The sequence below is a fragment of the Lasioglossum baleicum genome, chromosome 18 (genome assembly GCF_051020765.1).
Source record: "Lasioglossum baleicum chromosome 18, iyLasBale1, whole genome shotgun sequence".
In the NCBI taxonomy this organism is placed as follows: Eukaryota; Metazoa; Arthropoda; class Insecta; order Hymenoptera; family Halictidae; genus Lasioglossum; species Lasioglossum baleicum.
This window is the reverse complement of record NC_134946.1, coordinates 80478-102293: the sequence shown is the minus strand read 5'-3', so window position 1 is coordinate 102293 and position 21816 is coordinate 80478.

Genomic DNA, 21816 nt, shown 5'->3' with positions numbered 1-21816 from the left:
AATTACGATTATTGTTTATATGTTAACAATACGAGCAAAGATCCAATATATATACTAGTGTTTGTTGATGATCTTCTAATTTGTTGCAAAAATAAAAATAAAATTGATGAAGTGAAAGCGAGCTTGATGAAAAAATTTTCCATGAAAGATTTAGGAAAAATTAACACTTATATAGGAATAAATATTGATTATAGTGATGATAGAAAGAGAATGTCATTAAGCCAATCAAAATATATTGAATCTTTGGCTGTAAAATACAATATAGAAAATGCAAAGTTGTACGATACTCCCATGGAGAGCAATTTAAAATTAGAACAGGCAAACGAAATCGATGAAAGAATTAAATATAGAAATTTGATAGGTGAACTACTATACATAAGTACAGGCACGAGACCAGATATTTCATACAGCATAAATTATTTAAGTAGATTTCAAAGTTGTTACAATGCTACACATTTCAAATATGCTTTAAGAGTTTTAAAATACCTATACAAAACCAAAGACTTGAAACTAACTTATTCTGATAATAATATAAAAAATGATAGCTTAAACTGTATGGTAGACTCGGATTATGCTGGTGATAATATTGATAGGAAATCTACAACAGGCTACATCATAAGATTGTATGGAAATGTAGTATATTGGAAAGCGCGCAAACAAAATACTGTTACTAAGTGCTCTACGTTTGCTGAATATGTTGCGTTATCTGAAGCTGTAACCGAAATTCTATTTTTAAGAAACCTTTTGAAAGATTCCTTTAATTTGGAAATTACACAGCCTATAAAAATATACGAGGATAATTCTGGCGCGATAGCTTGTCACGGCGTTTATTTCCCGGCGAACCGAGAGATAACCGCCTTCGAGAAATTATGGCCTTGCGACCGGGCCACGCTCGGTCGCGCGACACGTGGTCCTCTCGAGACAAAAGATCTTCGCAGATTCGAACGGAACAACAAAATTGTACACGAAGTGAACGGGCGCCAGGTACGATACCGTACCACGCGAAATTCTCGAACGATTCGATCGGTTCTCAAAATGACGTCGAATCTGCGAACATCGTTTAGGCCGGTGACGGCCGCGAACGGGTCCAGGGAACCACGTGAGGAATGGAACGGGGCTTTCCCCGCGACGAGAACGTTTCTCACGGCAAATGAAGCTACTCGGTAGATCTCGGGCAAAATATAGTCGTTTATTAAAACGAGATGGTCATACAATCCGCCGGCCGCTGCCAGCGGCAGTCAATAGTTCTGCTGGCGCGAACACGAAAGTGACGGCGGCTGTTCGGCCGATCGCGCGGAATAACTTCTATCGCGTCGAGCTCGGTCGTCACAGGACTTCGCGTGAATTTACAAGCCACGAGGGCACGAATTCGACCGAGCTCCGGTGACGTACGCGTTCCTAATTCGAGACTGGGCGAAACGTGCGAACGGTGAACAATACGAAACGAATACGGCGCGTTATCCTCCCGTAGAACGATCCGAGGGCAACCCAACGAATTACCGGGCGAATATCGTGGGTCCCGAATAGCTCGTGCACGAGGATTCGGCGACACACGATCCGTGGCCTCGCGAGCCTCTCAGGAGAGCGACTCCTGGTCAACGGTAAACGCGGGGAAACATACGGTACACCGCGGTACGAACCTTCGCGAACTCGAATAACGTCCCCGAACCAACACGAACTGGTCACAACATATATCGAACTAAAGCCTGACCGGCACTTACCAATTTCGTTGTAATGGCGGCTGTCGCAAAATACTTTCTCAACTCGCGGTCTAAGGGTTCGCACGTCTTTTCGGTAAACAGTCTTTCGACCCAGTGGCTCAGTTCGAGATGGTTCGGAACGCGGAAGCGAGTTTTCCCCCCACTCTCGTCTTCGGCGACGCTCGGGCCAATCACGTTGTTTCGGGGCGCAGGGACGACTCGATGACATGTCGGCCCGGGCCTTCGGTATTTTCTATTTTCCGAAGCCCGGCCGATATAAGGCGGTAAGTCGGCATCCATGGATCCGAGCCGTTCCGGTGTAGCTCTCATGGCATTTTCCGGATGAGACGTCGACGAGGGTGGACTGCTGATCGTCCTTATGTTTAACAGCCTCGTCGTTTTCTCCGGGTTGACAGATCCGGGCTCGGTCCAATCCTCGCCGTCTTCCTCGCCAGCGGCGCCCTGTGATTGGTGTTCCGAGCGTCTTCTCTTGCGGCCTTCCGCCAATCGGCGGCCGGAGACAGGTATCGGGCTCCTCGCCGATTTCGGTGGTTTCTGAAAACTCTTGTCGCGCCCGGCGGCGCGACATTCAAATGCGATAATTCTATTCTTTTGGGCGTTCGGATGTCCCAGGGAGAGCGCTCGTTATAGCCGTTTCGTTATTATACCGCTTTTGCGGTGACCCGGTCTTTCGCCTAAGGTTCGGAGTGACGTAGGCGGAATCTGCCACGTCACAAGCTATAGGCAAATTTGGCAATTATACAAAAAACTCGAAGCACATTGAAGTGCAATATCATTTTATCAATGAGAATTACGAAAAAGGTATAATAGATATTGTAAAAGTAGATTCAAATTAAAACTTAGCAGATATACTTACAAAACGTTTAGATAAACAGAAGTTTCTTAAGAATAGAAAAGCGTTAAAGTTGATTTGAGTTGTTTAAAGAAATTAATAAATGAAACACTCAAATCAATGATTAGAAGGTTGAGAATACAGGCTAGCTAATTAAAGTAAATGCTACTGCACAGCAAATGAAAATACTGAACTGCATGGCATGATGATGAAAATTCAATGAGGGGTGTTGTAAATACTGAATTGTCACCAACATCAGCCAATCAAAGTATGGTTTACTAATTGCGCCATCTCTAAATGTTGTTCTCTGAATACCATGTTGTAAAGAAACTCTACTAAACTAGTCGTGGCGTAGCACTCTCAAGAAGTAGTTCACAACATGTAACATATATTTATATTATTGTACAAGTTTAATAAACCACATAACCAGTTTATAATATTATAACAACACTAATGTTGCAAAATAAATTGTCTTAATTAGTTTTTCGCAAACGTTACGACTGCTCATTATCCGGGTTTGCAGTATTGATCTTGGATTTCTTCGATACTGTTAATTTAAATTGTCCCAAAATATATAAACTGCTCAATTTTGAAACTCTGCTCAGTGCTACATACAACATTTGTAAATTTCGCCTTTCTGATTTTTTAAAATCCAAACATACTTTCTGGTATGTTTGTCCCTGACTTTTATAAATCGTAATCGCTTCAGCAGGAACCACTGGAAATTGACTACGTGTGATTTGATATTTTTCCTCACTCGACATATTTACTTGATTCGATATTTTTATTATTGGTGTTAAATTTTGATCAATATTTGCATTTTTCATATAATCACGATAACGAGTTCTTACTTTCACTCCTACTCTGGCCAATTGAAAATCTAACCACACTATACACGAAATTTTAGTATTTTCTTCAAAAGTATAATAAATTTTAATATTCCGCATGTGTGTGTGTGCTCCATTAACCAATCCGTTTTCAACATCAATGTTATTAATAATTATCATATAGTTTATATTCATTTTCAATTTAATCTCAGTTAATAATTCGTTTTGAAATGATTGGTTTTTTAAAGATTGTAATATAAATTTTTTTTGTACTTTCATCGATATTCTTTGAAAATGTATTCTTGGGAGTAGAGATGATTAACTCACTCTTGCATTGGGATGATTTTCGATTATTGTAAACGGAAACATTAGCGTAAGGTACAAAAAAAATTTTTTTTTAAATTAAAAAAATTTTTTTAAATTTAAAAAAAATGAAAAAAAATTTTTTTTGTGTAATTACGTTTGTTTCTTCTGTGGAAACTTTCCGTTCTCTCGTATAAATTGCATTGTAGAATCAACTCCTTTCGAAAAAAACTAAAAATCTAAAAAACTGCTTGACCAATATGGACCAAAATCTAATCAGCTCTAAGTTACGACGGGGCACATCGATTGCATCATTCATCATTCTGATCGCGTTGTTACTTTTTCAGAAAACGTTATCGAAAAATTTGATACCATAGAAACAGACATACGCGCACGCACGCGCACACACACACACACACACACACACACACACACACACACACACACAGAGAGAGAGAGAGAGAGAGAGAGAGAGAGAGAGAGACACACACACACACACACACACACACATACGAACATTTTGCTGAAAATAGTCTAAAATGACTGCAATGACCATGAAACGTGAAGATCTGCTAAAAAATCGATTTTCGATTTTCGGGGTCATTACAATAACTTCCCTATAAAATCGGGAAGTTAACAAGACAAGGAAATCTAAAGACAAAAAGATAAATTCGGAAGGCAAACTATTATTGGAATTAACGGAGGAGAGAGGGTGGAACATATTGAATGGTAACACGGAAGGAAGATATGATAAAAAGAGTCTCAAAATACTTCGATGACAAAGAACTACAGCTGAATACGGATAAAACCAAAATTATGATATTCCATAAAGGGAGGGGGAAGAAGAAAAAAGAGGAATGGGAATACCAAGGACAAAAACTAGAGGTAGTGAAGGAGTTTAAATATCTAGGATACCATTTCCAGAAAAACCGAAGCAGCGAAGCACATATAAGAGAAACAACGAAGAAAGCAAGAATAGCTATGGCACAAGTATGGGGAATAGGTCAAAGAAAGTTTAGAAACAACTATGAGAGGCGAATGAAGATGTTTAACAGCTTAGTCAAAAGTATTTTACTGTACGCTTCAGAGATATGGGGATGGATGGAGGCTGAGAAAATGGAAAAAATACAGGAGAAGTATATAACAGACCTGTACGGTGCAGGCCTGTTACTATTAGACACGCGCCGAACACAACTGATCGACGCCGAGGATTACCGAACGCGTCGTCCGCGTACGACGCGTCACGATGCACGATCCCCGCGCTCCAGGCCATATTCGGCGGGAAACGGACGTCGAGGTTCCGCCATCTTAACGGATACGGAAACTCGACGTCACACATCCGTTCTCCCCGCACCATTCCCCTCACCACCAACCGCCGCCTATAAAAGGCGATGCAAACGAGGCACGGGCTCTCTTTTCCAGCCTGGGCAGCATCCCAGGAACACCTTCCTACCTAACCTAGTTCCCACCGGCGTGACAGCATACACGCCAAACAGAGAGGGCAGCATCCCTCTCTGCCGCTCAGGCAGCATCCTGAGCAAACCTCTCGGGCAGCATCCCGAGAACTCCGACAGCTACCGGAGACGATTAAATGTAGGGGCAGCATCCTCTACATTTGCCGTAGAACCGCCACGAGGATTTTCCCGACTCGTGGCAGGGTTTCCCGACCACTCCCGTCTGCACCCAGTCGCCGGCACAAGCACCAGGTCCACGAATACGCGTCGCGTCGCGATGAACGATCACGCAAGGATCGTCCCTAGAATCACGGGTCCGTAAGACCGTCCATGAGACACAAGGTTACGCGAATGTACGAGCAGTGAGGCCCGTAAAATACACATACACGTTGTCGTTATTTCACGTCCCGCGCACCTCGTCCATTTTCAGCTTCAGTCGATTCTCTCGCCGGTAGACGAACCCGGCTCGACGAGTTATTCCAGCACGAGAGGATACGACGCCGTGACGACTTCTCCGTCGGAAGCAGAACCGTTACAAGTATATACGCTGGACCTTAGGACTAGATTTTAACACACCTGCATATCTAATACTAGAAGAAACAAAAACGGAGAAAATAAGAATAGAAGCAGGAAGAAGAGCATTAAGATACGAGGAGAAAACAAAAAGTCAGAGTAGCAACGCAATTCTAAGAGAAAGTTGGAAAGAGATAGACAGGAAACGAGAAAAGAGGAAGTCAAAATGGGAAAAAACAAGAGACTCATATTATTTCAACAAAGGAATAGACATGGAAACAATGGAAGCGGAAAGAAATGAAGGTAAAAAGTACGAAGAATTTCTGATACAAACCGATAGAGAGGAGCAGTTACAATGGCAATATGACAAAATAACAGAAAACAGATATAACAAACAGTATAGAGAAATCAGGGAGGCTCAGATGGCTGGATACCTATGCAAAGCATACGAGGGCAGAGATCAAAGAATGATTGCCGGATTCAGATGTGGGAATGAGGAACAGAACAACAAGTACTGGACTAAGGAGAAGGCTAGAGTCTGCAGACTATGTAAACAGAAGCCAGAGACTCTAATCCACATGGTAAGAGAATGTAAAGAGCTGAAAAGAGTAAACATTGGAGTGCGAGGAATTCTGAAAGGAGACAAAGAGGGCACAGAGTGGATGAGGAGAGTTCTAGAAAAAAGGAAGAATAATATAGAAAATATTTAAATAAACATACACTGACACAAACACACATGTACCCCCCATTTTAAGGCCGAAAGGCATACAAAATAAATCTATTAACTACTACTTTTAATTAAATCCACTCTACTTTAATTATTAATAAAATACTCCAATTTTTAAATTTATATAGAATTTACTTTTAATTAAATCCTCTACTTTAGTGTTATTAATAAAATATTTTAAATTTATATGAAATTTACTTTTAATTAAACCCGCTACTTTAATTACACTGTCCAACAGCCAAAAAGTATTTCGATTCCCACTATGCGATTCTTGTAGAGTTTTCCGCGCTGATTCCGAATCTGGTTCTAATTTTTTTCCTATACGTCCAGTTTTTGAGAAAATGGAGTTTAAAAAAAACACATATTTTTCAAATTTAAACAAATATTGCGATGTTATTATAAAAGATATTGAATTGTTCTTTACAGCAAAAGATTCTGTAGACTTTCCCGAATACAGTGATATCCAATATTAATACATTATGATTGTTTAAACATGTTTAAACAATGATTAAAGACGGAGATGCACCACTTTTGCACCAATTTTTGCGGATATTTTCGAATTTATCTTAAAAAATAAGGGTCCAGCGAAAAATCGAACTATACCACGCGAAAGAGCAGACTTTTATCTTGAGAAACCCCTCTGTGAAGTTTGCATGGTCGACGTTTTCTTCGAACCAGAAAGCAAAATATCTTCGCGCGCGACATGAGTTTCCGCCAGTGGCGCTCGGGACGGGATACGGCGCAGCGACGGGATACGGAGCGGCGAACGACCGTTCTGGTGGTGAGCGCCACTGGTGACATTTCATTTTTTTCTGTTCTTGCAATTTCGTAGATTTCTCTCTGAATTTCTCTCTCCCTTTTAGTTAGATCGTTCTCTATATAGATTTTTTTACCTTTCAGTTTATTTTTTTTCAGCATTATCATCTTTTTCTGTTGCCAGTTCTTTACTTTCGCTAACAGTATGTTTTCTCCTTGGTTCTTCTTTATCCAAAATGCATCTTCTATTTCTACCTCCTCTTGTAATTCGTCCTTTATTAATTTCTCCGCTGTTTGCTTTGGGGTTGCCTCTATTTTCAGGTCTTCCCCTTTAATTATTATGTTGTTTTTTCTCGCTCTTCTTTCTCTCTCCTCTTCACCTTTTTCTATTCTTTTTATTCTTTCCAGCAGATCTTGATGTTCTTTTTCCTTCGATTCCAAGCCCTTTATTCTTTCTTCTATTTCTCTTTTTTCTTTTTCCCATTCTGCTTGTCTACGGATCCAATCTTCTTTTAGGTTTTTCAATTCTTGTTTTATCTCACTGTTCTCTTGTTTTATATCCATTGTGTCTTTCTTTATTGATTTTATTATTTCAGTTATTTTTTCCATATTTTTGTCTTTGTCTTCTGCCGCGGTACACGTATCTCTTTGGTTCCTCCCTCTCTTTTTCTTTCTTAGGTGGTGATCTTCCTACCTTTCTTTGTTTTTGGAAGTTTTCTAATTTTTCCTTTTCTGCCTTTTCTCTCTCTCTATCCCCCTCTCTTTTTCTTTTGAAAGATTCCTCTATACTTCCTGCGCTCCCAGCTCTTTGACGTCCTAGCTGTACCGCCAACGTTGGTCTTCCTTTCTTTCTTTGTTTATCGTTGTTGTTTTTATCTGTGGAGCTCATTAGCAGGTGTTATTTTTAGTTATCCTATATCTTTTCCGGCTACCCACCTTATCGACCGATCGTTGCCTTATCAGTCAATATTTCTACTCCTCTAGATCCTCTCACCTAGCTCCACCTATTATCTCGCTGCTTAATTGCTTGTCACACGTCACTATACCGACTGTTTCTTACTTGCCACGTGTTATGGAGAGGTTTTTCCTCCTATTTCTGCCTAAACGTTGTTTCTCCTTACTTTCTCTTACATCTGGATCCTTCCCTTGATGCTTCCGCCTCCTCTACCTTTGCTCTCTGATTTTTCTCCGTTAGTTTTCCCACTTAAAACTCCAAAAAATCGCTTAACACTCTGACACACGTCCTTACTCTCTCAGTGCCTCCTGGCGCCCCATAATTAAAAGTAATTTTCATATAAATTTAGAATATTTTATTAATAATTAAAGTGTAAAGAGGATCTAATTAAAAGTAAATTTCATATAAATTTAAAATATTTTATTTATAATATATAATATTAAAGTAAAGAGAGAGGATTTAATTAAAAGTAAATTTCATATAAATTTTAAATATTTTATTTATAATATATAATATTAAAGTAAAGAGAGAGGATTTAATTAAAAGTAAATTTCATATAAATTTAAAATATTTTATTAATAATATTAAATTAGAGGGGATTTAATTAAAAGTAAATTTCATATAAATTTAGAATATTTTATTAATAATTAAAGTAGAGGATTTAATTAAAAGTAAATTCTATATAAATTTAAAAATTGGGATATTTTACTAATAATTAAAGTAGAGGGGACTTAATTAAAAGTAACTTTCATATAAATTTAAAAATTAGAATATTTTATTAATAACTAAAGCAGGGAGGATTTAATTAAAAGTATATTCTATATAAATTTAAAAATTATTATATTTTACTAATTATTAAAGTAAAGAGGGGCTAATTAAAAGTAAATTTCATATAAATTTAGAATATTTTATTAATAATTAAAGCAGAGGATTTAATTAAAAGTAAATTCTATATAAATTTAAAAATTGGGATATTTTACTAATAATTAAAATAGAGGGGATTTAATTAAAAGTAAATTTCATATAAATTTAGAATATTTTATTAATAATTAAAGTAGAGGATTTAATTAAAAGTAAATTCTATATAAATTTAAGAATTGGGATATTTTACTAATAACACTGTCCAACAAATTTCAACTTTTTTTGTGATTTCAATATACTGTTGGGTCCTTCCTATAGAGTCTTTTGCGCTGATTCCGAATCTGGTTTTAATTTTTTTCCTATACGTCCAGTTTTTGAAAATCATGGCTTTGAAAAAAAAACATATTTTTCAACTTTAAACAAATATTGTGATGTTATTATAAAAGGTATTGAATTCTTGTTTACAGCAAACGATTCTGTAGACTTTCCCGAATACAATGATATCCAATATTAATACATTATGATTGTTTAAACATGTTTAAAGAATGATTAAAGACGGAGATGCACCACTTTTGCACCAATTTTTGCGGATATTTTCGAATTTATCTCAAAAAATAAGGGTCAAGCGAAAAATTGAACTATACCACGCGAAAGAGCAGACTTTTATCTTGAGAAACCCCCCTGTGAAGTTTGCATGGTCGACGTTTTTACCGAACCAGAAAGCAAAATATCTTCGCCCGACATGCGTTGACGCCAGTGGTGCTCTTCCACTAGCGCGGTCGTTCGTCGGGATACGGCGCGGCGCGCTGCGGTGAAACGGCGCGTGGCTATAAGCGCGCAATTATGTCAGCTTACTTAAACGTAATATTTTATTAAATGTGTTATACTATTGTTATTTATTATTTATTAGTATATTTATTCTGTATAAATTATTTTCTGTATTTTTTAATGTTAGTCTCTCGTTTATAGTATATTTAATACAAAAAGTACCTTTTGTAACAAAAAAATAATTTATTCACACACTACACTATTACACTATTTACAATGCTAATATATATGTGTACACTATTCAGATATAATACGCTACTAAAATACATATATTATATACAGAACAACTAAAATACTATAAATAACTATAAATGTTTTTTATGAAGTTTTATACGTAGCAATGCAGATTTGAAATGCTTGACACGACTGATTTCAACAAACACAAAGCCGAAACTGAACTCTGGCATCAGTTTTCTTAAGAACCAACACGATACATATTTTGAAATAAATGACGGTCTACGGACAACGGAATACATACAATGTAAGGAAAGTCTGCAATGCGGTGACTGAAAAATTTTATTTTCAGTAATTGTCGTCTTATCTATGTATTGTAATTATAGTGCCAATGAACACTCGAGATTCTTCCGAGTAAAATAAGTCCAAACACAATATAAACGGGACTATTTTTATTGACTTAAATATATAATTAAAATAGTTTGCTCCATATTAAATCGATATAGTGAATTATATCTGAATAGTGTACATATATATATATTAGCATTGTAAATAGTGTAATAGTGTAGTGTGTGAATAAATTATTTTTTTGTTACAAAAGGTATTTTTTGTATTAAATATACTATAAACGAGAGACTAACATTAAAAAATACAGAAAATAATTTATACAGAATAAATATACTAATAAATAATAAATAACAATAGTATAACACATTTAATAAAATATTACATTTAAGTAAGCTGACATAATTGCGCGCTTATAGCCACGCGCCGTTTCACCGCAGCGCGCCGCGCCGTATCCCGACGAACGACCCCGCTAGTGGAAGAGCACCACTGGCGTCAACGCATGTCGGGCGAAGATATTTTGCTTTCTGGTTCGGTAAAAACGTGGACCATGCAAACTTCACAGGGGGGTTTCTCAAGATAAAAGTCTGCTCTTTCGCGTGGTATAGTTCAATTTTTCGCTGGACCCTTATTTTTTGAGATAAATTCGAAAATATCCGCAAAAATTGGTGCAAAAGTGGTGCATCTCCGTCTTTAATCATTCTTTAAACATGTTTAAACAATCATAATGTATTAATATTGGATATCACTGTATTCGGGAAAGTCTACAGAATCTTTTGCTGTAAACAACAATTCAATATCTTTTATAATAACATCGCAATATTTGTTTAAAGTTGAAAAATATGTCTTTTTTTAAAACTCCATTTTCTCAAAAACTGGACGTATAGGAAAAAAATTAAAACCAGATTCGGTATCAGCGCAAAAAACTCTATAAGAAGGACCCAACAGTATATTGAAATCAAATTTGGTGTTGGACAGTGTAATTAAAGTGGACTTCCGTTTCCGGTTGTGTGAGAGATTGTGGTAGGTAACTAGCTGTGCGTGATTTTGGTGTGTTAGAGTGGAGTGGAAAGAAGTGCGAGTGCTGAAAACTGCTGAGAGGGGTTAGGAGGACTAGGGATAGGTGGGAGAGAAAGGGACAAGGGTGTGGGAGTGAGAGAAAAAGCAATAGGAAAGGGATATGTGTACGGAGAGAGTAGGTTAGGTTTGCGCGGAGATATACAGGTGGGCGCGGGAAAAGAGAGTAGGAGCAAGGTGGCGCGATCTGGAGAGAGAAAAGTAAAATAGGAGACAGGTAGAGTAAGAAGCGGGAACTTTTGAACAGAAGTAAGAGGGACAAAGTTAAAAGTGTAGGAAAATGGGCGAGAGAAGGGGGGTAGAAAAAGGGATAGAGAGGGAGGAAGCGAAGGGTAGATTGGGGATGATTATGAGGGATGGTAATATAGAGCGGTGGTTCAGCTCTGAAAGTGTGGACTCCGTGGGGAGGAAAAGGGGGTTTGAGAACGTAGAGGAAGGGGGGGAGGATGTTAACGCAATTTTTAAAAAAAGCGATAATACGAGGAGGTTTCCGCAAAAAGATAACAGGGGTGAGGGAGGGAATTATAAAGAAATGGAAGAAATGTTTAGAGGGTTAATGGGGGAAGTGAGGAGGATGAGGGATGAGATGAGGGGGGAAAGGGAGGAAGGGAAACTGTTAATAGATGAATGGAGGAGGGAAAGGGAAAAATGGAGGGAAGAGAGGAGGGAGGAAGAACTAAATAGGGAAAGGATGAGGAATTGGTTAGAAAGCTTAGAGGGAAGGGTAGTAAAGGTAGAGGGGAGAATAGAGGAGCTAGTGAGGGAGGAGGGGGAAGGGGGTAGGAGGGAAAAAGCAGATATGAGAATAGATTGTATAGAGGGAAAATTGGGAAAAGTGGAGGAATGGATAGGGGAAAAGGAAAGGGGGGGAAAAGAGACGGGGGAGTATGGGGCAAGGGGAGAAATAAATATAGATGAGAATAGGAAAAGATTAAGGTTATTAGAAATTAAGCAGGACAAGAGGGATAGAGAGGAGAAGAAGAATAATATAGTAATAAGGAGGATAAAGGTGGAGGGTAGTGATATAAAAGTAGAGGTTAGAAGACTGTGGGAAAAGATGGAGTTGAAAGAAGAGGGGATTAATGAAATTAGGAAGATAGGGAAAGTAGGTAAAGACGGGAGGGGAATGGTTCTGGTGAAGTTGTCAAGTAGGGAAACTGAAAGAAGGGTAATGGAGGGGAAGAAAAAGCTTAGGGGGCAAGAGGAAAGGGTAGAGGACGATTTAACAGAAGAGGAGAGGAGGGCAAGGTGGAAAATTGAAAGGGCAGCTGAGAAAGAAAGGAGGGAGGGAAAAAATGTTCAGATAGGATACATGAAGTTATGGGTAAATGGGAAGGTGAAAAGGTGGGATGAGATTGAGGAAAAATTGATAGAGGGGCAGGGAAACGAATAGGGAAGGAATCAGGGGAGGGTGGGGATAAGAGGAAGAGGGAAGGGTATAAGATTAGTTTCTGGAATGTGGCAGGGCTGTTAAATAAAAATAAGGATTTTTGGAAAGGGATTGAAGATTGGGATGTAGTATTTTTGATGGAGACGTGGCTGGAAGAGAAGGGGTGGGATAAAATCAGGGATAGGCTCCCAAAAGGGTATGTGTGGGAGGCTCAATGGGCAAAAAGGGAGGAAAAGAAGGGAAGGGCAAAAGGGGGTATGGTTTTAGGTGTGAGGAAGGAATTAGAAATAGAAGGGGGGGACAAAAAAGGAAGTGAGGGGATTATGTCGGTGAAGGTGAAGTTAGAGGGGTGTTGGTGGAGGGTGGTGGGGGTATATGTAAATGGGGATTTAGACAAGAAGCTAGATGAGATGGGGGAATGGGTAGAGGCTAGAGAAAAAGGGGTAAGGGTGATTGTAGGGGGGGATTTTAATGCAAGAACGGGCAGGGAAGGGGGAGAGATCTTAGAAGAAGGAGGGGGGAGACGGTTAAGAAGTTCTAAGGACCTAATAGTTAATGGGGATGGGAGGAGACTGTGTAACTACATAGGAGAAAGGGAGTGGGGAATTATGAACGGGAATATAAAGGGGGATGAGGAAGGGGAGTGGACGTACGTAGGGGCGAGAGGGAACTCGGTGATTGATTACATGCTGGGGAATGAGGATACAAGGGAAGGTGTGGGAAAGGTAGAGATTGGGGATAAGATATACTCAGATCATATGCCCGTAATAGTATGGGTAAAGGGGGAGATGGGAGGGAAAAAAGGGAGGAAGGGAGGAGGGAAAAGAAGAATGGTGGGGAGGTGGTCGGAAGAAGCAGGGGAGGAATTTAGGGAAAAATTTGCAGCTAGAGCAAGTGGAGGGGATGGGTCGCAGGAAGACTGGGAAGGGCTGAAAGGGAAAATAATGGAAGTTATAGGGGAAATGGGGAAAAATGAAAAAATAAAGAGAAAAGGATGGTGGGATGAGGAATGTAGAGTAGGAAAAAAGTTAGCGAGGGAGGAGTTAAGAAAGTGGAGAAAGGAAGGAGGAGATGGATTAGCCTTTAGGGAGAAGAAAAGGGAATACCAGAAATTGTGCGAGGAGAGGAAGAAAAAAGAGAGGGAAAAATGGGAAAAAGAAGTAGAGGGGATAAAAACGTAGAGTCAGGTGTGGAAGGTTGTAAATAGGGAAAGAAAAAGAAGATCGAGGATAGACGAAAGAATAAGGATGGAAGAGTGGGAACAATATTTTAGGGATTTGCTGGGAGGGGTAGAAGGGAGGGTGGGAAAGTTAGGAAAAAGTAGAAGAGAGGGGGATGGAGAGAAAGATTTAGAAATAGGGGAAATCATAAAGGTGGTAAAAGGGCTGAAGGATGGGAAAGCGGCGGGTGGAGACGGGATTCCAAATGAGATATGGAAGCATGGGGGATCCGAAGTGCAAGGAGGAGCTATGGAGTATCTGCAATAGGGTGTGGAGGGGAGGGGGTTGGCCGGAGGATTGGGCGGAGGGGGTGGTGGTACCAATCTCAAAAAAAGGGGATAGTAGAAAGGTGGGGAACTATAGAGGAGTAACATTGACGCAGACAGCATATAAGATTTACGCGGCAGTATTAGCGGAGAGGGTGAGGGAGGAAGTGGAGAGAAAGGGGCTGTTGCCGGCAAGCCAAACAGGATTTAGAAAAGGCCTAGGGTGTATAGATAACATCTATGTGTTAAACTATCTTATAAACAGGCAGGTGAGGAGGAAAGAAAGGAGGATAGTAATTATGTTTGTAGATCTGAAGGCGGCGTTTGACTCGGTAGACAGGGAAGTATTATTAGAAGCGATGAGGAAAAGGGGAGTGAGGGAAGGGCTAGTGGAAAGATGTGAGGAGGTTCTCAGAGAAACAAAAAGTAAAACTAGAGGGTTATTGTTGCTCGCTCGCTTCGCTCGCTCGCGAGTAGGGTTGTTTTTGCTCGCTCGCTTTGCGAGCTTGGGGATAGGACTGCTCTTGCGAAAGGGTTAGTGGTACACGTGGCTAGTAGTACCTATTAATGTTTTTTATTTAATTTGGTGTGTGACTCTCCACGAGCCACACAAAGAACTTCCCGATTCGTTAGTTGCAGTATGTTATTATCATTATTAAGTGTACGTTTTAAGAAGATTATACGTTTTCAGGGAAATTCAATAGTTTTCTACTTATCAAAATGTTTGCTATATGGCGTCGCATTAAACCAACATCGTATGCTCGTTGCTCGCTTGGTTCCTTGTTATAGCATACTAATGTTGCAAAATAAATTGTCTTAATTAGTTTTTCGCAAACGATACAACTCCTCATTATCCGGGTTTGCAGTATTGATCTTGGGTTTCTTCGATACTGTTAATTTAAATTTTCCCAAAATATATAAACCGCGCTCAATTTTGAAACTCTGCTCAGTGCTACATACAACATTTGTAAATTTCGCCTTTCTGATTTTTTAAAATCCAAACATACTTTCTCGTATGTTTGTCCCTGACTTTTATGAATCATAATCGCTTCAGCAGGAACCACTGGAAATTGACTACGTGTGATTTGATATTTTTCCCCAGTCGACATATTTAAATGATTCGAGATTTTTAGTATTGGTGTTAAATTTTGATGAATATTTGCATTTTTCATATAATCACGATAACGAGTTCTTACTTTCACTCCTACTCTGGCCAATTGAAAATCTAACCACAGTATAGACGAAATTTTAGTATTTTCTTGAAAAGTAATAAATTTTAATATTCCGCATGTGTGTGTGCTCCATTAACCAATCCGTTTTCAACATCAATGTTATTAATAATTATCATATAGTTTATATTAATTTTCAATTTAATCTCAGTTAATAATTCGTTTTGAACTGATTGTTTTTTTAAAGATTGTAATATAAATTTTTTTTTGTACTTTCATCGATATTCTTTGAAAAAGTATTCTCGGGAGTAGAGATGATTAACTCACTCTTGCATTGGGATAATTTTCGATTATTGTAAGCTGAAACATCATCGTAAGGTACAAAAAAAAATTTAAAAAAATTTTTTTTTTTTAATTTTTAAAAAATCGAAAAAAATTTTTTTTGTGTAATTACGTTTGTTTCTTCGGTGGAAACTTTCCGTTCTCTCGTATAAATTGCATTGTTGAATGAACTTCTTTCGAAAAAACTAAAAAAACTAAAAAACTACTTGACCAAAATGGACCAAAATCTAATCAGCTCTAAGTTACAGCGGGGCACATCGATTGCATCATTCATCATCCTGATCGCGTTGTTACTTTTTCTGAAAACGTTAACGAAAAATTTGATTACATAGAAACGGCCATACGCACACACACACACATACACACACACACACACACACACACACACACACATACGAACATTTTGCTGAAAATAGTCTAAAATGACTGCAATGACCATGCAACGTAAAGATCTGCTAAAAAATCGATTTTCGATTTTCGGGGTCATTACAATAACTTCCCTATAAAATCGGGAAGTTAATAAGAGTGGGGGAAGAAGAAGGGGAATGTTTCTGGACAGAAAGAGGGGTTAGGCAGGGCTGCCCACTAAGCCCCTTGTTATTCACATTAATGCTGGCGGATATAGATGAGGAGCTTGAGAGGGGAGGTTGGGGAGGGGTCAAAGTGGGGGGAAGAAAGATTCGTACGCTATCATATGCAGACGATATAGCCATGTTAGCAGAGGAGGAGGACGGGATGAGGGGAATGATGGGGGTATTAGAAAGGTACCTAGAGGGGAAAAAGCTACAGCTTAACGCGGACAAGTCAAAGGTGATGAGGTGTAGGGTGGGAGGGGGGAGATGGAAGAAGGTTTCATGGAGGTGGAAAGGGAAGGTAATTGAGGAAGTAGGGGAGTACAATTATTTAGGGTACACGATCACGAGGGATGGGGGGCAGAAGGCGCATGTACAGGATAGACTAAGAAAGGGGGCGGCGGTTATGGGACAGGTCTGGGGGATAGGGAAGAGGAAGTTTGGTAAAGATTGGGGTAGAAGAGTGTGGCTGTTTGACAAACTGGTATGGTCGGTAGTTAGCTACGGAGTAGAAATATGGGGTTGGAAAGAGAGAGGGAATAGAGAAGCTACAGGAAAGGTATTTGAAATGGGTTTTAGGGGTAGGTAGGTTTACGCCAGGATATATGGTTAGGGAAGAGTTACAAAGGGAATTGTTGAGGGGGAGGGCTGGGTTAAGGGCATGGGGGTATGAGAAGAAGTTAGGGGAGGGTAAAGGGGGGGAGTTAGCACGGTTATGTTGGGAAGAGATAAGGAGAAGGGATGGGAGGGGAGGGATAAGGAATGGGTGGGAAAGGGAGAGAGAGGAATTTATAAGGGGGCAAGGGTGGTCGTTGGAGGAATGGAATGAAATAGTAGAGGGGAGGAATGAGTCAGTTATTGGAGAGATAATAAAAAGAGAGGGGAAAAGGCAAAGAAAGGATAGGTGGGAGAAAATAGAAAACTCGAAGTCGAACAAGTGGTATGGGAGGGTAAAGGGGGAGGGGCTGCCGGGGTATTTAAAGAAAGGGTGGGGTGAGAGTAGGTGGCAGAGGGTGGCAAGGTACAGGCTAGGGAATGAGATGATGGGTGAGACATATTGGATGGATGAAGACAGGAGAAAATGTAGAGTGTGTGGATGGGAAAACGAAACGTGGGAGCATGTGTGGGAAGTATGTATGAGGATGGATGTCAGTAAAGGATGGCAGGAGAGTATGTGGGAAATGTTGGAAGATGAAGGAGGAGGGGAGGAATGGATGAGGATGATAGATGATTGGAGAATGGGAATGAATGAGAAGAGTGGGAGTGGAAGTGAGCAACCGGGAAAGGGAGTCCACGGCTAGGGAAGGGGGGTTGAGAAGGGCTACGGGAACGAGGTTCTGGGGGAAAAGGGGTGAGTTAGCAGATATGCTAGCTCAATGTAAGCGTGTCTCTCTCTCTCTCTAGAGTAATTTAGGTTAATATTAGTTGATAAGTTAGGTTTAAGTAATTAGTAATTAAGTATTAAGTTTGTATGAGCGTTGTTATAAAGGAAGCAGTATGTAAATTTGTAACCCCAATGGGATCAAATAAAGTTATTATACTAATAATTAAAGTAGGGAGGATTTAATTAAAAGTAAATATATAAACTTAAAAATTAGAATATTTTATTAATAATTAAAGTAAAGTATTTAATTAAAAGTAAATATTTCATATAAATTAAAAATATTTTGTTAATAACACACACTAAAGTAGAGGATTTAATTAAAAGTAAATTCTATATAAATTTAAAAATTGGAGTATTTTATTAATAATTAAAGTAGCGGGGATTTAATTAAAAGTAAATTCTATATAAATTTAAAAATTGGGATATTTTACTAATAACACTGTCCAACAAATTTCAACTTTTTTTGTGATTTCAATATACTGTTGGGTCCTTCCTATAGAGTCTTTTGCGCTGATTCCGAATCTGGTTTTAATTTTTTTCCTATACGTCCAGTTTTTGAAAATCATGGCTTTGAAAAAAAAACATATTTTTCAACTTTAAACAAATATTGTGATGTTATTATAAAAGGTATTGAATTCTTGTTTACAGCAAACGATTCTGTAGACTTTCCCGAATACAATGATATCCAATATTAATACATTATGATTGTTTAAACATGTTTAAAGAATGATTAAAGACGGAGATGCACCACTTTTGCACCAATTTTTGCGGATATTTTCGAATTTATCTCAAAAAATAAGGGTCAAGCGAAAAATTGAACTATACCACGCGAAAGAGCAGACTTTTATCTTGAGAAACCCCCCTGTGAAGTTTGCATGGTCGACGTTTTTACCGAACCAGAAAGCAAAATATCTTCGCCCGACATGCGTTGACGCCAGTGGTGCTCTTCCACTAGCGCGGTCGTTCGTCGGGATACGGCGCGGCGCGCTGCGGTGAAACGGCGCGTGGCTATAAGCGCGCAATTATGTCAGCTTACTTAAATGTAATATTTTATTAAATGTGTTATACTATTGTTATTTATTATTTATTAGTATATTTATTCTGTATAAATTATTTTCTGTATTTTTTAATGTTAGTCTCTCGTTTATAGTATATTTAATACAAAAAGTACCTTTTGTAACAAAAAAATAATTTATTCACACACTACACTATTACACTATTTACAATGCTAATATATATGTGTACACTATTCAGATATAATACGCTACTAAAATACATATATTATATACAGAACAACTAAAATACTATAAATAACTATAAATGTTTTTTATGAAGTTTTATACGTAGCAATGCAGATTTGAAATGCTTGACACGACTGATTTCAACAAACACAAAGCCGAAACTGAACTCTGGCATCAGTTTTCTTAAGAACCAACACGATACATATTTTGAAATAAATGACGGTCTACGGACAACGGAATACATACAATGTAAGGAAAGTCTGCAATGCGGTGACTGAAAAATTTTATTTTCAGTAATTGTCGTCTTATCTATGTATTGTAATTATAGTGCCAATGAACACTCGAGATTCTTCCGAGTAAAATAAGTCCAAACACAATATAAACGGGACTATTTTTATTGACTTAAATATATAATTAAAATAGTTTGCTCCATATTAAATCGATATAGTGAATTATATCTGAATAGTGTACATATATATATATTAGCATTGTAAATAGTGTAATAGTGTAGTGTGTGAATAAATTATTTTTTTGTTACAAAAGGTATTTTTTGTATTAAATATACTATAAACGAGAGACTAACATTAAAAAATACAGAAAATAATTTATACAGAATAAATATACTAATAAATAATAAATAACAATAGTATAACACATTTAATAAAATATTACATTTAAGTAAGCTGACATAATTGCGCGCTTATAGCCACGCGCCGTTTCACCGCAGCGCGCCGCGCCGTATCCCGACGAACGACCCCGCTAGTGGAAGAGCACCACTGGCGTCAACGCATGTCGGGCGAAGATATTTTGCTTTCTGGTTCGGTAAAAACGTGGACCATGCAAACTTCACAGGGGGGTTTCTCAAGATAAAAGTCTGCTCTTTCGCGTGGTATAGTTCAATTTTTCGCTGGACCCTTATTTTTTGAGATAAATTCGAAAATATCCGCAAAAATTGGTGCAAAAGTGGTGCATCTCCGTCTTTAATCATTCTTTAAACATGTTTAAACAATCATAATGTATTAATATTGGATATCACTGTATTCGGGAAAGTCTACAGAATCTTTTGCTGTAAACAACAATTCAATATCTTTTATAATAACATCGCAATATTTGTTTAAAGTTGAAAAATATGTCTTTTTTTAAAACTCCATTTTCTCAAAAACTGGACGTATAGGAAAAAAATTAAAACCAGATTCGGTATCAGCGCAAAAAACTCTATAAGAAGGACCCAACAGTATATTGAAATCAAATTTGGTGTTGGACAGTGTAATTAAAGTAGAGGGGACTTAAGTAGAAGGGGCTGTGGGTGTTGGGAGTTTGGGGCGGCGTCTGCTGTTGTCGGCGCTGCTGGTGTCCCTGCTGTTGTCGGCGCTACTGGGGTCCCTGCCATCGTCGGGACTGCTATTGTTTCTGCAGCGATCGTTGCTGTTTTTGATTCGGTTGGTGTCTCCCCCGGTTGTGTCTCCTCGGGTGAGGATGCTGACATTGGCGACACCGGTAGTGGTGTTTCCATGGCCCGGAGCATCTCCTGGACTGCCCGTAGCTCGTCTTCCAAGCTGCCCGGCTTCTTGTCGCCACCACTCGCAACGATCTCTCTCTCTCTCTCTCTTGGCCGTCCTTGTTGCCTCCTCTGTGGAGGTGTGGCCAAAATAGATATAGCCGCTGGTGTCGGCCTGCGGGCTTTCCGTGGGTGGCCGTGTTGGCGGCCGTATGATTTGGTCCGAACGGATTCGGGGTTGGCCTCGAACGGTCGGGACAGCTTGTGTCTGGCTGCTGCTTTGCCTCCTTGGTGGCAGGCGTACCGGTGTCCGTTGCCGGTGGGTCTGATTTGGCCATCGGGCCGATCCCTCCCTTATCCTTTGCCGGATTCGGGCCTCTATCGGCCTTTCTTCTGGTCGCCTTCTGAGCGGCATTGCCATTCTTCTTATGGCCGATGATGGGCAAGGGTCCTTCACTATCTATCCTTCACGATCCTTCCATCAGCTGATATGAAATGTACATAATGATCTTCCTTTGCGGTAAGGGTGTTTGAAGAAATGCTAATCCTCTGTTTCGGTTCCGGCGGCGCTTCCAGGTCAGTTTCGGTAGAAGAACCATCGGTATCGGCGTCAACGAAAGGGTAAGGATCGGCTGTGCGATCGGGTAGTTGCCGCGCCCTTGCTTTGCGTATTATATTGTTTGGAAATCGAATTACGTTGGGTTGCAAAATTCCACCTATTTCTGTAAATTGTAAATTGGAACGTCTGTTGTAATGACGAATGGTTTGCTGGAATCTGGATATTGTAAAATAGGCTCTCGACAGAGTTCTTCACGTAACTGCTTGAAACTGTTTTCCTGTTCTTCAGTCCATTTGAATTTTTTGCCCTTTCCTAGAAGGTCAATTAAAGATTTTGCTTTTGTAGTGAAATCTGGTACGAATCTTCGGTAGTATCCTACTAGACCCAAAAACTGTTGTATATTTTTCTGTGAGGTAGGCGTTGGGAAATCCTTGACAGCCTTTAATTTTCGGGGATCAGGTTTTACTCCCTGTCTTGAAATAATATGTCCAAGGTATGCAACTTCTTTTCGTAAGAATTCGCATTTATTGGTTTGAAGAGTTAAACCATGTTCTCGCAAACGGTTTAATAATTTCCTGACTTTAATGTTGTGTTCGTGTAATGACGCAGCGTAAACCACGATATCATCCAAGTAAATGAAAACGTCCGTTCCCTGGAGTCCAGTTAATACCTGATCCACGAGGCGTTGAAAAGTAGGTGGTGTGTTTTTCAAACCAAACGGCATTCGTGAAAATTCATAATGTCCATTAGGGGTAGTGAAAGCTGTCTTCTGTCTGTCTTTCGGATCCATTTCTATTTGGTG